Source organism: Sorex araneus, chromosome 3 (assembly GCF_027595985.1).
Source record: "Sorex araneus isolate mSorAra2 chromosome 3, mSorAra2.pri, whole genome shotgun sequence".
NCBI lineage: Eukaryota > Metazoa > Chordata > Mammalia > Eulipotyphla > Soricidae > Sorex > Sorex araneus.
Genome location: NC_073304.1, coordinates 147,815,598 through 147,832,800, shown reverse-complemented (window position 1 = coordinate 147,832,800; position 17,203 = coordinate 147,815,598).

Here is a 17,203-nt window from a genome sequence, read left to right as displayed (position 1 = left end):
TTCTTTATTACACTTCAATTGTCTACCTAGAAAGACAGAAGGACAATGAAGAAGCTGTGATGAGTAAGTGAAGTGGGATGTGAAGATACTCATTAACTGATGTTTTTACATGTTAATTTAGAAGTAATAGTAACACATATGATGAGGTCTTGGGGGCAAGGTGGTATAGGAAGGATGAAAAGGTTGAAATAAATTACTGTGAGAATTTCCTTGTGGTAATGCACATTGTTTTTCACTCGGGTATGTTACTTAGGCTCAGAGAGATGACAGTGCTGGGGCCACCATCCCTCAGAGCTCTCCTTTAGAACTCTCTGCTTGTCCTAATAACTATTATTGTGATCATCTTAGAAAACTATCTTTCAGTCCCCCCACCCACAACTTTACACCCCTGTCAGAAAGCAAGAGTAGTTCTGAAAAATTTGAAGACTTTTCCCAAAGTCTTCCTATCTGCTTCTGACTGTACTGACTAAATCTGGACCATTATGGTCTCTCACCCAAGTCATAGACCTTTAGAACAGTCTCCTTCTCCAAGATCTCCTCCCTTCATCTTGCTGAAGTCTGACATCCTTCAAAACAATTTTTAGACTTTAAACAAGACTTTTCTTTAGGGGAGGCCACACCCAGTGGTGCTCAGGGCTGACTCCTGGCTCTGCACTCAGCACTCAGGAGTCACTCCCGCCAGGGTTGGGAGACCCTATGCGATTCTGGGGATCGGACCAGGGTTAACTGTGTGCAAGGCAAGAGCACTACCCACTGTGATACCTTATTGACCCCTCTAAGCAATACACTTTTTAAATTTAAATTTTATTCTTATAAAATTGCTCACAATAATTTATTACATTCAATATTCCAACACCAATCCCAACAACCACTACACCTTCCCACCACCATTATTTTGAGTTTTTCCAACAACCACCACCCCAGTAGCAGGTCCTAATAATTTATTTTGTGTTGCTTGTTATGAATAATTCACTAAAATGATCAAAAAAGGTTTCTTTAGAAGAAAACGTGAAGATTGCTGTATCTCACACAGGAGCCATTAGCCATTAGCTTGTGTACTAATATTTTTGAAATTGAGATTGGTTGCCTTCTACTTTACATCTTAGCCAACGTGGTGTGCTACTTCTGGTACATCAGTGGAGTAGAATATGAGATATTGCTCCAGGAATTCTAAAATTTTAAATAAGGTGAAATCGCTGGAGTTAAATTTTTAACTGGAGGTTTTCAGCTGCCAGACCCCTGTTTGGGCTCTGTTCCCCACCTGCCCCCTCTGGAACACCCCAGAAATGAGATTCAGCCTGGCGCAGGGTCTGGAGGCATCTCTTAAGCAAAACTTTTAACCTGTAAATACTTCGTTATTTTTTTTCACTGCTCATCAGAATTAATTCAAAAAAAAAAATAGAGTCTTCATGTTTCTCTAGTCACTTCTCATGTGCTCACCACCACCAAGCACTTGCCTGTCTGTTCACTGAAACCACACTAGATTCATCTAAAGCATGACTGCTTGTGCTCATTCTTATCTCAGTGCATTTCTGTCTGCCAGGATTTTTGCTTTTATGCTTTATTCATTCATGTTATTATATTTTGCTTTTGTTTGGGTCCACACCGATGATGCTCAGGGATATAGGCATAAAACAAACTAAAACTCAGGAATTACTCCTAGCAGAGCATAGGAGATTGTATGGGATTCTGAGGACGAAACCCAGGTTGGTAGCATGCCAGGCAAATACCTTACCTGTTGTACTATCACCCTGGCCCAATTTTATATTATTTTAGCCACCCTGATTTACCATATGCTAATAATAGGTTTTCATGCATAGAGTGTTTCAACCCATCATCCTCCTGAAGTGTCTGCTTCTCTCCTCCATATCTCAAAATTCTTATTAAATCTTTCAGTAGATATTGAAATATCAGATCCTCATAGTGGCCCTTCCTGATAGCTCAGTAAATAAATTGCAAAAGTGGATTGATATGCAATTCATTTTTTCTTTTACCCTTAATCTTTCAACAAGTATAAGGCTAGACATTTGCTGTACAATGGAGAAACAATGAAGAGCAAATCCAGAAAGAAATTTTCTTTTTTAAAAACTTTTATTAATTTAATTTAATTTAATTTATTTTTTATTGGATCACCATGTGATACAGTTACAAACTTTCATGATTATGTTTCAATTATACAATGATCAAGCACCCATCCTTCCACAGTGCACATTTCACACCACCAATGTTCCCAGTGTCCCTCCTGACACCCCACCCAATCCCATCCCCTGCCTCTGTGTCAGGTACAATCCTTATTTCTCCCTAATATGGGGCATTATGATTTGAAATACAGATACCAAGAGGCAATCACATTTGGTCCTTAGTCTACTTTCAGCACATATCTCCCATCCTGAGCGATCCCTCCAACCAACATTCACTCAGTGGTCCCTTCTCCATCCCAACTCCCTTTCCCCTAGCACTTGAGGCCAGCTCCCAACCATGGAGTAATCCTCCTAGGCATTGTCTCTACTGTCCTTAGATGTTAGTCTCATATTATGCTACTTTATATTCTACAAATGAGTGCAGTCATTCTCTGTCTGTCCCTCTCATTCTGACTCATTTTACTTAGCATGATACTCTCCATGTCCATCTACTTATATACAAATTTCATGACTTCATCTCTTCTAATAGCTGCATAGTATTCCATTGGTAGAAGTACCAAAGTTTCTTTAACCAGTCATCTGTTCTTGGGCGCTTGAGGTTTTTCCAACTTCTGGCTATTGTGAATAGTGCTGCAATACACATACAAATGCAGATGTCATGTCTACTGTGTTTTTTTTTCATATCCAGAATATATTCCCAGAAGTGGTATTGCGGGGTCATATGGAGGCTCAATTTCTAGTTTTTGGAGGAATGTCCATATTGTTTTCCAAAAAGCTGTACAAGTTGGAATTTCCAACAACAATGAATGAGAGTCCCTTTCTCTCCACATCCGCGTCATCACTGGTTGTTCTTGTTCTTATTAATGTGTGCCAGTTTCTGTGGTGTAAGATAATACCTCATTGTTGTTTTTATTTGCATCTCCCTGAGGACTAGTGATATAGAGCATTTTTTTATGTGCCTTTTGGCCATTTGAAGTTCTTTTTGGAGGAAGTTTCTGTTCATTTCTTCTCCCCATTTTTGATGGGGTTGGGGTTTTTTTCTTATAGAATTTTACCTGTGACTTGCGTATCTTGGATATTAAGCCCCTATCTGATGGGTATTGGGTAAATAATTTTTCCCATTCAGTGAGGTCTGTCTTTTAGTCATAGCATCTTTTGAGGTGCAGAAGTTTCTTAGTTTAATGTAATCCCATTTGTTTAATTTGCTTCTACTTTCTTGGTCAGTGGTGTTTCATATTTGAAGATACCTTTAGCTTCAATACCGTGGAGGGTTCTACATACATTTCTCTCCATGTGCCTTATGGTTTCAGGTTTGATATTGAGGCCTTCAATCCATTTGGATCTGACCTTTGTGCTTGGCATTAGACAGGGTTTGAGTTCCTTTTTTCCCATGAGGTTGTCCAGTGTTCCCAGCACTGGTTGTTGAAGAGGATTACCTTGCTCCACTTCTCAGTTCTTGCTCCTTTATTAAAGATTAAGTGATCGTGTACTTGAGAGGCTGTATCAGAATATTAAACTCTGTTCCATTGCTCTATAGGTGTGTTTCTATTCCAATAACATGCTGTTTCAATTACTACTGCTTTGTAGTACAGTTTGAGATTGCGGAAGGTGATGCCATCCATCTTCTTTTCCCAGGGATTGTTTTGGCTATTTGTAAAGTAACACGCAACCCGGAGATTCTTCTTCCAGCTATTTATTAAGAAACCTTCTCATGCAAACAGAAAAAAGGACGAACGAAGCATGGACTAAGGACAAACTAAGGAAAAGGAACCAGGGGGGACCCCTAGCTAGGCAGCTTCCCTCCTTATATACCTCTCGCTGCCTGTTTTCGCCCACGTGTCTGCATCTGATAGGTTAGTTACAGCTTATGGGCGTGGCAAGACATCCTGTTTCCTTATTAGGAATTGTTTTCGAAGCACACAGGTGTTGTTTACGAAGAACGGTGCAATTTACAAGCACAGTGCAACTGTTGTTGCAAAGCACGGTCCCGTGGAGGCTCTCCACAGCTATTTGTGGGGGTTTATTGGTCCATATGAATTTCAGAATTGTTTTGTCTAATTCTTTGAAAAATGTCATGGATATCCTTACAGGGACTGCATTGAGGAGTGCTTTGGGAAGTATTGCCATTTTGCCGATCCATGAGCAGGGGATGTGTCTCCATTTATTACTGTCCTGTTTTAGTTCTTGAAGTGGTGTTTTGTATTTTTCTTTGTATAGGTCCTTCACCTTTTTAGTTAAACTGATTCCAAGTTACTTGACTTTCTGAGGCACTATTGTGAATTTTTTTTAATATCTATTTTTCTTTCCCATTATTTATATAAAGGAAAGCCACATAGTTTTGGATATTAATTTTCTAACCTACCACTCTACTAAACAAACCTATTATTTCTAGGAGCTTTTCTGTAGAGCCTTTAGGGTTCTCTAAGTATAGGATCATGTCATCTGCAAATATTGAGAGCTTGACTTCTTCCTTTTCGATCTGGATGCCCTTGATATCCTTTTCTTGCATAAGTGCTATGACAAGTACTTCCAGTACTATATTGAATAGAATCTGTGAGAATGGGCAACCTTGTCTTTTTCCTGATCTTAGAGGGAAGTCTCTTAGTTTTTCCCCGTTGAGAATAATGCTTGCTGTACACTTGTGGTAGATGGCTTTGACTATATCGAGGAAAATTCTTTTGACTCCTATTTTTCTCAGAATTTTTAAGCATAAATTGGTGTTGAATGCCTTCTCTGCATCTATTGAAATGATCATATGGTTTTTATCTTTTCTTTTATTTATGTGGTGTATTATGTTGATTGACTTGTCAGTGTTACACCGTCCTTTCATCCCTGGGATGAATCCTACTTGGTTGTGGTGGATGATCTTTTTGATGAGTCTTTTAAAAAGACCTCTTTGAAATGAACTACAAATAGTAGCAACAGACACATGAAAAATCCTCACCATCATTGGTTGTTAGGAAAATGCAAATCAAAATGGCAGTGAGAGATCACCTCACAGTGAACATGCTCTAATCAAAAAGGCCAGAAGCAATTAGTACTGGTGGAGACAAGAATTCGTATTCACTGTTGCAATGTTAATTGGTCCAGACTCTATGGAAAACTGTATGGAAAATTTCTCAAAACCACTTAGAACTACTAGGTGATCCACAGATTCCATGCCTAAGTATTTTTCCAAAGAATATGGAAAAAAATAATTCAAATGAAGACTAAATATGGTACAAAGTGAATGTGAAAGTTCTTTGAAATGAATTCCTGTTAGGTATATATATAAGAAATAATGTGGCTCTTGGAGCTAATTTAAAAATGACCCATCCTTAGCTTTTGCTACCCAGGGAGATATGCCATAGGGAATTATCACTGTCACTGTCATCCCGTTGCTCATCGATTTGTTCAAGCGGGCACCAGTAACATCTCTCATTGAGAGACTTATTGTTACTGTTTTTGGCATATCCAATACGCACGGGTAGCTTGCCAAGCTCTGCCGTGCGGGCAAGATACTCTCAGTAGCTTGCCGGGTTCTCCGAGAGGGGCGGAGGAATCGCACACGGGTCTGCGGAGTGAAAGGCGAAAGCCCAATCGCTGTGCTATCGCTCCAGCCATAGGGAATTATAGAAGAAAATAATTAACTGTGGCTGGGACTAACACGTGGAGGGGTTCTTTGTGAAGAATCATCCTCTTCTTAAGTATGAATTGTTTTCTCTCACATGAATTGATTCTGTAAGACAAGTGTTCTGCTTTCTTCCATGATTTCTCCACCCTTGCTGAAAGATTCTCGGAGTGGTCAAGCAGGTCAAGACGGATAAACCTTGTCTCCTGTTCTGGCTGTATTTTCTTTGAGCAGAAAGTTTCCAAGAAGACATTGAATATATGTGAGAGATGTCTGTGTAGAGAGCTAGAGACTTCAGGATGGCCTCTTTCTCCAAGAGTCCTGGAACTCTCCAGCTAGAGGTATAACTACCACTCTCGGAAGGTATGAAGTGACTCAAAGGGTGTCCACTATTAAATAAAAATGGGCATCAAGGGACTATCAAATCATCCAATAATAATGGAACCAGAGTCATGAACAGAAGGAACAATGAGCAAAATCCTCTTCAGAAAGTGACCTTCAGAAAGGGACCTTTTCTTCGTCCACCACCCAAACTACCAAACAGTACCCTTCAGTAAACTCACCTAGGGCCTCTGGAAAGGAACTGCTCGCACCAGACATACCTTGAACTATCCACTCTTGACCAACCAATGCTTGCTTCGAGGCCAAACTCAAACAATCCTTCACTCCAGGCTCCTCAGACAATCCTTCCTAGCAGGGTAATGAACTGGGACCTCTGGCAACCCCCTGAAGGCCAAGTCCTGTCTCTCAGGCTTGGATTTCAGGAAACAGCTTGGAAGGATGCTCTCCAGGCCCTGAAGCTTCTGGGATTTGTCTTGAGGGCCGTGGGAGGGTGAAGACTAAGTAGGATTAAAGCTGTCCTGAAGTCTTATAGCCGAGGGGCTTTCGGGCGGCAGTGGAGGGCTCCTAGTATGCTCAGTGGCTTCCCCTCCCCAGATCATCCATCACTGCCACTGGAGCCGCAGGAAAGCAGCAGGGTAACCCGTCTGCCTGAGAGGAAGAATCACCTGCCTCTGGCTTTGAGTTCTAGCTGAATTATAACACTTACCTTCTCATCTGGCCTTTCATCAGGAGGCTTAAGTGTTTTTCTTTCTGTGAGCCTTACTGGCCGTGTTTCCCCATTCATTATCAGCGCAGGGGCCTGCCATGCTGAACCCATGTGTAGCCTCTCACCCCCAGCTCCCCATCCTCTGGAGGCTCCTTGGCAGCTATAGTCTCTAATTAAGAACAGACTCCCCTGGAGCAATTGATCTTACAAGTGCATTACAACCAGCCTTAGCAGGAGTCACCAAAGGCAGGGATTTCAGAAACAAGATGTGAACTCCTCAAAAGATAGGGCACCATAAATACCTCCAACATCTTTGAATCTACCTGTAGTACTTGACTAAACTCAGAAAGGTTTTGTATGTCTGAGGGGAAGTGTGGGCTGGGAGTTTGGGGACACTTGAAGATTATTATGGTTGGTTCCCTCAGGAGAGTCTTGGAAACATTTTAGGGCCTCCTAGAGTAAAGGGTCTGACGTTATAATGACTGTTTTCATCCTGATTTGGTTTCAAAATATTTGTGTAACTGCGACCCTTTAAATTCTGCAAGCCTGTTTCCGCATTTATAAAGTGGCTATAATAACAATACACATTAATCAATATGAATTTCCTTAATTTATAATATTGCTCTGGTAGTTAACTTCAAGTGAAATTCCTTTGCACAGAGTTTGACACAGTGTATAGTCAAATAAGTTTTATTACTAAATGTCACCATTCATTCACTTGCAAAATGACTATCCACAATCATTTATATGGTTATTGGCACTACTTGAAAAATATCTTTTTTATCTTAAGTTAAGCAAGATAGATTTTATTGAACAAAATTTACTTAGATATATATGAGGAGAGAGAGAAAGAGAGAGACAGAGAGAGAGAGAGGTAAATATGTATTCAAGAGTAAGAGGCTTTTCCAGAGTGGAAACAGACAAGCAAAGGTACATAAAAACAAACAAGAGGGACACGTGTTCAAGGAAAATATGGGCTTTAAGAGAAAGCTTCAAATACCTGGAATACAGCTGAAAATATTATTCAGCAAATCAGTCATTCTCCAGTATAAAGTGACTATTCACTAATACTCAGCTCTAGCCTCTGTCAAATTTATTCCTCAGTAAAAAGATCGTCATAAAAAGTAAAAGTGATTATACTACTTTCATACTCAAAAATTCTCAGTAAATTTCAATGGTTTGTTTATTTATTTATTTGATGAGAACCTATTCTGTCGCTAGAAAGGTTGGCCTTATTTTCTTTTTTTTTTCTTAAAGAAATATTTTATTGAACCACCGTGAAAACAAAAAAAAATACAAAGCTTTCAGGTTTAAGTCACAGTCAAATACTGATTAAACCACCTTCCCTTCACCAGTGCACCCGTTCCACCACCAAGAACCCCAATACACCCCCCTCCCACCCCGCCCCCCATCTAAGTAGCTAATGATATTCCCATTATTCTCTATATATATTGAGTACATTTCATATTTCCATACAGAACTCACTATTATTGATTGGAAATTTTCCCCAACAATCAGGCCTGCTGAATAGGCATCATCTAATAATTTCTCTTCATTGGTAAGAGTGAAGACTTTGAGTCCGCGCGGCCGCGCGGTTTTGGGTTTCTAATATTTTAGCTCAGTTCACAGTCAAAATGGATGGCTGCAAGAATCCGCTCTGGTGCCAAAATGGGTTAGGAGACCTCAGGATCACAGTCAATAGGCGCGGAGGCTCTGCTTCTCGTGCCGCGGCTCTCGGTTCATCTCTGGGCGGAAGGCGCGCCGGGAACGCCCCCCCTCCCAGGACCACCTACAGGCTACGTCACTAAAGAAAGTCCTACCTCCTGGTGGAGGGGTCTTAGAGGGTGGCTCTCACCACGTGGCTGCTGCCGCTGCTGCCATTTTCGCTCGGAAAAATGGGGTGGAGAGGGAAAAAAATCCCTCCCCGGGCTGCACGAGGTTGTAGCTCAGTTCACAGTCAAAATGCATGGCTCAAGCATCCGCTCTGGTGCCAAAATGGGTTAGGAGACCTCAGGATCACAGTCAATAGGCTCGGAGGCTCTGCTTCTCGTGCCGCAGCTCTCGGCTCATCTCTGGGCCTGGCCTTATTTTCTCCTGTATACTTTCTCTGTTTAAAATTGTTCTAGTAATTTTTTTTAATGTGATAGATGCTAAATTTTATTCTGGTAAGACAAAATAGCATACACACTCAATGTGGTCATACTGTAACATAAGAATTCAAGATTATTTATTTATTTATTTTTAAAATTTTATATATATACTTTTTTTATTAGTGAATCACCATGAGTTACAGTAACAAACTTATGAACTTTCATGTTTGCATTTTGTTTATATCTCTCCACCAGTGCCCAGTCCCCTCCCCCAATGTTCCCAGTATCCTTCCCATGATCCCACCCCATTCCCCCCACCTACCCCACCTCTGTGGCAGGGCATTCCCTTTTGTTCTCTCTCTCCTTTTGGGTGTTGTGGTTTGCAACAGAGGCACTGTGTGGCCATCATGTTTGGTCTATATTCTATTTTCAGCGCGCATCTCCCATCCCGTGTGGGTCCTCAAACCACACTTTACCTGGTGTTCCCTTCTCTATGCGAGCTGCCCCTTTCTCCAGCATGTGGGGTCAGCACCCAAGACTTGGAGCCAACCTCCTGGTACTTATCTCTACTATTCTTGGGTGTTAGTCTCCTATTATGTTATTTTATTTTATATTCCACAGATGAGTGAAATCTTTCTATGTCTGTTCTAGTAATTTTCTCCTTTCCTTTGCCTCCCTTTCCTCTTGGCCCTTTTCATTTCTCTTTTTCCTTTCCCCTCTGCCACCATATTATCCTCTTGCCACTAGCCGCTAGCCCTATTGGCCTCCAATGAATTAGAGTACGGTGTAGCATGATGCCCTTCATCAACCCTATTGTTAGTATGGCCACTGGCAGTCCTGACAGGGCAATGGATACAAATGTGGAAGATATCTCTTCTAAGCCTTTTTCTTCCTATGTCTGTTAGCTGGATATTGATGTGCACAAAAATCTTGGGTATCGGTTAGATGGTAAGTAAATGGAAGATAAATCTGGACTCTACAGGGCCACTGATATTTTGGAGTTTATGTTACCATAGCTAACATTATCTTAAAGAACAGAGCCTGTTTCTGCTTCTCAAACCCTTTGAGCTTTCATTGTGTCTGCTATTCCCTGTACCTGAAATATTTATTCCTTAGCTCTTTATGTAGCTGAATTTTGGCATCTTCACATCTCACCTGAAATGATACCTCCTCAGTAACCATCCTGTAATGATACTTTTTAAAGTGATTGTTTTCCTCTCTTAACAACATATTTTCTACTGTCAGAGTATTTCCCCCAGGTTATATTTTCCTTTTTATTGTCTGTCTCAGTCACTCCAATGTAAAAAGTAGGTTCACATTATCTGTCTTTTTAAGTATTAAATCCTCTGGGACCATAATGTTACCTGTAAATAAATTAATTGAATAAATAAGTCAATAATGAATGAGTTAATAATAAATATAAATTAATTGAATAAATAAGTTAAAACTTGCATAGATATTGAGCATTATCTTGGGAATGAAGGAACTTTATCTATTTGTTGACATAAATAAAATATTTTTATGACAAATATATTAGTCTGTGTATTAAAATATGTATACATGTATCTCTCTCTACAAATGCATATATTTACATCCATTTAATTTCCATTTTTTGTGTATTTGTCTATACTACCTCACACAAAAGACTCATGGTGGTCAAAAGTACAAAGACATTGAAGTAGGCAAAGATAAAGGAAGTATTGTAAGTTCTTATACCAATGGAACGGGTAGGTGACTAACAGCTGAGGTGAGTCTGGGTTGGGAGAGACCGTGTCTTTGTGAGGATGGCAGCTCTCACTTCACTGCATTTCCTTGAGGGAATGTGTAGCTGTCAGTGCAGTGAGGAGACTTGGGAACTCGGTACTATCACGTGATCTAGGCCTAGTACTCAAAGACACACGCAGTGAACTGGCTGGGAGAAGCCATTCATGCAGGCCACAGACTAATAATCATATGGCAAAGTTTGTTCAGGAGAACAAGGTCATACAGGGGTGAAAGGAATGCACTGCGTGTGGAGTATGAGATGGGAAGAGAAGGTGAACTGTATGATTATGTGGCTAGCTGGGGTGCAATGTCATGAGGTGCCATGGGATTTCTATAAGCTAATCCAGAGGTGGAACAATAAACTTTATAGATACCACAAGTGCAGACCATGTAGCTGCGAGGCCATCAAGCCATGCTGTCTGGTTTAGCCCCTATGCAAAATAGTATGCAGAGTTCTCAATAAACTTAACATTGAGCTACTGTATGATCCAGAAATTCCACTTTTGGGTATCTATCTCCAGGACAGAAAAACATTAATTAATTATCCTTAACATACAAAAAAATTATAATCTCACTCTTCAAAAAAAGAAATTACAAATCTCATTGCTTTAACTTGCTTTTCCCTGATGATAAGCAATAAAAATATTTTTTCATATACCTTAGCCATCTCTATATTTTCCTTTAAGGAACTTTCTCTTCCTTCTCCCTAATTTTTGATGGGGCTGTTTTTTTGTTAAGTGTTACAAGAGCTTTTTATACCATGGATAGTAAACCTTTGTCAGATGCATGGTGGACAAATACTTTCTACCAATCTATGGGTACCTCTTTATTCTAGGCATTATTATTTTTTTGGTGTGTGTGTGTGTGTGTGCTGTAAATTTGTTTATTTTTGCTTCTGTTTGTCTGGTCAATAGCATTGAGTCACTGAAGAAGCATAAGAAGCATAAAAGTTCAATTCTATGATAGGTTCTTCCTATTTTTTTCAATATAGTTTAAGAATTGAGATCTGAGGTCTTTGAATCATTTTGAATTGACTTTTATGTAAGGTGTGAGATAGGGAAATAATTTAATATTATTTTTTACATGTAGCTATCCAGTTTTCCCAGCATCATTTTTGGTGTGATTTAGTATTCTTTTTACTTATTGAATCCCTGTGTGATACAGTTACAAGATTGTTCATGATTCAGTTTCAGTCATATATGTTCCAGCCCCTATCCCTCCACCAGTTTACCAGTCCAACACCATTTAAATGACTTTTCTTTTTCCACTGCATACTCTTGGCTCATTTGTCTAAGATTAGCAGACCACATATCCACACTGGTGAGACAGGCACATATTAAAATGGAATAAGAACAAAAGTCAGTCTGGCATGGATTTGGGGAAAAGGAAACTGTCATATACTGTTGACTTCAAAAAAGGTGTAACTTATTTTGCAAAACAATATGGGCACTAAGAATTCTTAAATCTAAGAATTAAGCTTATATTGGGCCTCATAATTCCAATTCCTGGCATCCAGTAGACCAAGTGCCCCAAAGACACATTTCAAATAAATATTGTGCTCCTATGTTCATTCAGTGCTGCTCACAAGAGCCCAAATATCAAAGCAACCAAGTGCCCCCAAGCAGATGGCTGGGCAAAGATATTGTGCTATCCATACACCATAGAACACTACTCAGCTATAAGAAAAAAATCACTCAGCTAACCACAGTCTGGATGGAACTTGAGGCTATCATGTTGAGTGAAGTCAATCTTTGAGACATTGATGTGTGAAGTGGTGATGGGGAGAGATCAGGTACTCTGGTGGTGGGTTGGTTAGGAATCATTGACAATATTGTAAATCATGGCAACTTAATCATCATCATCATCATCACCATCATCATCATCATCATCATCATCATCATCATCATCATCATCATCATCATCATTCTGGTTGATTGTCGAATTTCTCAAGCGGTCTCAGTAACATCTCCATTCGTCCTAGCTCTGAGATTTTAGCAGCCTCTCTTTACTCGTCCTTCCCAATGGTGCCACATTGGAGGCTCTTTCAGGGCCAGGGGAATGAGACCCATCATTATATGAATACGCCACAGGGAGCTTGCCAGACTCTCCCATGTGGGCAGGAAACTCTCAGTAGCTTGCCAGGTTCTCTGAGAGGGAGAACTAGGCTATAAGATGTCCGAGGCCGAGAAGCAGCTGTGCACTTCTGGGAGCTTGGTTTTATGGTCTCTGGATGTTGGCTGTTAATGGGATTACATGACTCTGGGGGCAGTCCCTGGGTGTGACTGCTTAGCTATTAGAAAATGGGGGGTCTGGGCAGAAGAAGCCCAGCCCTGATCCAAGCAGGCTTAGAGATCTTAGCCCTGGGTCCTGCACACCTGGGTTCCTCTGCCGATTCCATCATGCATGAGGCTCCTCTGAACATGTGGGTCCTTGAGCATGGCTGTGGCTGGGTTCCAGAGGTTGTCGGCTGCCTGGGCTCATCGGCTGCCAGGGCTCTGCTTGGGGCAGGGAGGGAAACTCAACCCACCCCTTTGAGGGACAGTGGTAAAGACAGCCAGGCGCGGGGGCAAGAGACTCTACTGACACCTTAATGAAAATGGGAAAAATAAAATCAAATAAATAACAAGTATAACACATTATAAAGCTGTTAGCTAAAATCAATATGGTAATCATACAGAAATTTATAAATTTATTAAACCAATATTTTAAACTTCTTAAATGCTTTAAATTTTATGGGGCTGGAGCGATAGCACAGCAGTAGGGTGTTTGCCTTGCATACGGCCAACCTGTGTTCGATTCCTCCGCCCTTCTTGAAGAGCCCGGCAAGCTACCAAGAGTATCATGCCAGCACAGCAGAGCCTGGCAAGCTACCCATGGTGTATTCGATATGCCAAAAAACAGTAACAATAAGTCTCACAATGAGAAACGTTACTGGTACCCGCTCAAGCAAACTGATGAGCAACGGGATGACAGTGACTGTGACAGTGACAGTGAAATTCTTTAAATTTAATATATAAATTATATCCCAACAAAACTTTCAAACATAAGAAACAATGAAATGAAGTGACACACATTTGCAAGAAATGTTTAAAAATAAATAAATAAGTATGTCAATAATATTGGTAAGTGATCACTCTGGACAAGAACAGGGTACTGAAAGGAGGTAGAGTGATATAAATGATATTCTTTTGGTAACAGTATTGCGCACCATGGTGCCTAAAAGGTAAAAATAAAAGTGGGGTTTGGGCAGGAAGAAAATGGGAAACATTGGTGGAGGGAAGTGCACAGTGGTGAATGGATGGGTGCTCAAGCACCGTACAACTGAAACTCAGTCATGAACAACTTTGTTTCTCATAGTTATTCAATAATAATCAAAAGAATAAATAAAACCACAATAGTCTATAATTTTGTCCAATTTACAGATTAGTTTATAGGCTTAGGCAATTTTCTTTAGTTTTTTAAAAATCACAAATCTGGAAAATGGTTGTTAGTGTTACAATCTAATTGTTTGCCTTCAAATTAATTTTTCTAGAGGCAAGATACAATTTTATTTTTTATTCAAATTTAGTTCATCACTCAATATCTTCATAAAATATAATTTCTAATAAAATTTTTTCTGTTGATATAAAACAATAATGGGCAATAAATGTCCTGCTTTGTGTAGTAACTGTACATGCATATACATCCTCACTAGTTTTTTTCTCATTTGGCTTTTAGTCTATCCCCTCAACTGTCCCTTCCTCTTGATAATGCCCTACTTCTAAGCCTTGCTTATCTATTGCGAGGGCTTAGAAAGTTGGTCTCCTTTTCTCATGCTTAATTCCTAATTAGCTTTGGAATATGCTATATTGTAAGTACTATTGAAGTTTTCCTTGTAGCATTATTTTTATAGATGCATAGAATCCCATTCTGACTCAAATGAGTAATATCACTTGACTTTCCAGCTCACAATGAGCCTATAAAAATATTAACAAAAGTTATTTGGAATTTTGGTTTTGGACTCAATTTGGAATTGGATCCATGAATATAGGTTAGATTTAGGATGTTAGATTAAACAGATGTTTCTAAGTTGTTTTTAGAGAAAAAGAAAACAGTACCTTGATGTAAGTTTGCTTTTACAGGAAACTTCAAATAAGAAAACCAGTAACTAAATAATAACTTTTCTGAAAAGTTGGCAATTTGAACATTTTTGGATTTGAGATAAGGATCAGAGTTATTTTGAAATTTACATTAGCTACAGAAAATTTTAGAATCATTAATTAGCCATGGACCAGAAAAGAGTTGAAGTAATTTTTAAAAAGGCAATGCATTTCAAACTGATTTCTTTTAACCCATTCAATTGTAAGAGGTCTTCTTGAACTGAAATGCAATTCTTTGATTTTGGAAGTGTTAGAATTACCTCCAGAGGTAATAGGAAGACGTAGCTTGAGGTACAACCTGGGCTTGATGCTCCCTCATGTCACTCTTTAGACTGGGCACAAGACTTTCTGAAAGAAAGAAAGAACCTTGGGTTGAGGTTTGTCTGGGAATATAACAAGTATTCTAGGATGGGGGGTGGGGGAGAATATACATCATATACAGGAATTGAATATATAGTCCTCTTCTAATATCTATTATATTCCTAAAGGTAAGGAATTGAATGTCAATGAACAGCAAAGAAAATTCATTGTTTCTATGTTTATGCATGATATTTTGAAGTAGTATCTAAGTTTTGACCACAGGAATTTATTCACACATGTCTTATAGCAGATAGTATTTTATTTTTCAAGTATTTATACATATTGCTCTACTGATCTTTATATACTACTTGTTATTCTATATGATAATATTGACAGTCCCCCATAGAGAAATAAAGTCTTTTTTTCTTTCCTTAAATCATACCGTACCTTTGCAACTGACTTGATCATCAGATTTGTGGCAGAAGTGCATTTTAATGTCAAACTATAAAGGGAATTTTCCTTCTGCTGCTATTTCTTTTTTTATAATAAATTTATTTATTTTTAATTAATGAATCACCATGAGGGTACAGTTACGGATTTATACACATTTGTGCTTATGCTTCCCTCATACAAGGTTCGGGAACCCATCCCTTTACCAGTGCCCATACTCCACCACCAGTAAACCCAGCATCCCTCCCGTCCTCCCCAATCCCATCTCCCCCCATCCCACCCTGTCACTGTGGCAGGGCATTCCCTTCTGTTCTCTCCCTCTAATTAGCTGTTGTGGTTTGCAATAAAGGTGTTGAGTGGCCACTGTGTTCAGTCTCTAGCCCTCATTCAGCCCACAACTCCCTTCTCCCACATGGCCTTCGACTACATTATAGTTGGTGATCCCTCCTCTGAGTTGACCTTTCCCGAGAATGTGAGGCCAGCCTCCAAGCCATGGAGTCAACCTCCTGGTACTTATTTCTACAATTCTTGGGTGTTAGTCTCCCACTCTGTTATTCTATATGCCATAGATGAGTGCAATCTTTCTATGTCTGTCTCTCTCTTTCTGACTCATTTCACTTAGCATGAAACTTTTCATGCCGATCCACTTAAATAAAAAATTCATGACCTCATTTTTTCTAACAGCTGCATAGTATTCCATTGTATAGATGTACCAAAGTTTCCTCAACCAGTCATCCGTTCTAGGGCATTCGGGTTTTTTCCAGATTCTGGATATTGTAAACAGTGCTGCGATGAACATACATGTGCAGATGCCATTTCGATTATACTTTTTTGCCTCTTTGGGATATATTCCCAGCAATGGTAGTGCTGGGTCAAATGGGAGCTCAATTTCTAATTTTTTGAGAATCGTCCATATTGTTTTCCAGAAGGGCTGAACCAGTCGGCATTCCCACCAGCAGTGTAGAAGGGTCCCTTTCTCCCCACATCCTCTCCAACAGTGGTTGCTTTTGTTCTTTTGGATGTGCGCTAGTCTCTGTGGTGTGAGGTGGTATCTCGTGGTTGTTTTGATCTGCATCTCTCTGATGATTAGTGATGTAGAGCACTTTTTCATGTGCCTTTTGGCCATTCGTATTTCTTCCTTGGTAAAGTTTCTGTTCATTTCTTCGCCCCATTTTTTGATGGGGTTGGATGTTTTCTTCTTGTAGAGTTCAACCAGTGCTTTATATACCATTGATATCAACCCCTTATCTGCTGGGTATTGTGTAAATATCCTTTCCCATTCTGTGGATAATCTTTGTATTCTGGTCACTGTATCTTTTGCGGTGCAGAAGCTTTTTAGTTTAATGTAGTCCCATTTGTAGATCTCTGTTTTTACTAGATTGCTTAGTTCCATGTCGCCTTTGAAGATACCTTTATCTTCAATATCGTGGAGGGTTTTGCCGACCTTGTCTTCAATGTACCTTATGGTTTGTGGTCTAATGTTGAGGTCTTTAATCCATTTTGATCTGACTTTTGTGCATGGTGTCAGGTCAAGGTCTAAGCCCATTTTTTGCATGTGGTTGTCCAGTTGTGCCAGCACCATTTGTTAAAGAGGCTTTCCTTGCTCCACTTCACATCTCTTGCTCCCTTATCAAAGATTAGATGATCATACATTTGGGGTT